Here is an 830-nt window from a genome sequence, read left to right as displayed (position 1 = left end):
TTCTTCAGATAGAGATGAATAGAGAGGGGAATGAGATATAGGCCTACATATTGAGAATAGATAATTTCTCCTCCTCTTCCTCCTTCTATTTCTTCTTCTCCACCTCCTTCTCATCCTCCTCCTCTTTCTCCTCCACCTCCACCTCCTCTTTCTCCTCCTCCTCCTCCCCGCGGGCGAAGTAGCGGGGTCGAGGAGGACGTCGCTGCCGCCACTGGGGTCGAGGAGGAGGAGGCGATGACGATGACGATGGCGAAGGCAAAGACGATGACGACGAAGGGGAAGAATAAGATGACGACAATGGCGAAGACGATGAGGAAGAGGAAGGCAATGGCGACCATGACGACGATGACGAAGACGATGGCGATGGCAACGACGCTGAAGACGAAGACGAAGGTGATGACGAAGGCGAAGATGAAGACGAGAATGATAACGACAACGAAGACGAAGACGAAGGTGATGACGAAGACGACGACGACGCCAACGATGACAAAGTCGATGACGACGACGATGACGACGACGAAAATTCTCCTTCGCTCATTCATTTGATTCACTAAATCGCGCCAAGGGCATTCTTAGGTTGCTTATCTCTTTCTATGTTTTTGTTTATTTGTTTTTGGTATGTATTTGTTTTACTGTGTAGGCCTATGGCTCTTTCGTCTCTTTATTCATCTCTTGTCTTCTCTTTCCCTCTTTATCTCTCTCTCTATTTCATTCTTTCTCTCCTTCTTCTTCCCTGTCCCCCCCTCTCTCTCTCCCTCTTCTCTCCCTCTCCTCCTCCTCCTCCTCCTCCTCCTCCTCCTCCTCCTCCTCCTCCTCCTCCTCCCTCTTCC

This window comes from Penaeus vannamei, chromosome 19, assembly GCF_042767895.1.
Source record: "Penaeus vannamei isolate JL-2024 chromosome 19, ASM4276789v1, whole genome shotgun sequence".
Classification (NCBI taxonomy): Eukaryota; Metazoa; Arthropoda; class Malacostraca; order Decapoda; family Penaeidae; genus Penaeus; species Penaeus vannamei.
The sequence above is the reverse complement of the archived record's forward strand: the minus strand, read 5'-3'. Positions refer to the sequence as shown.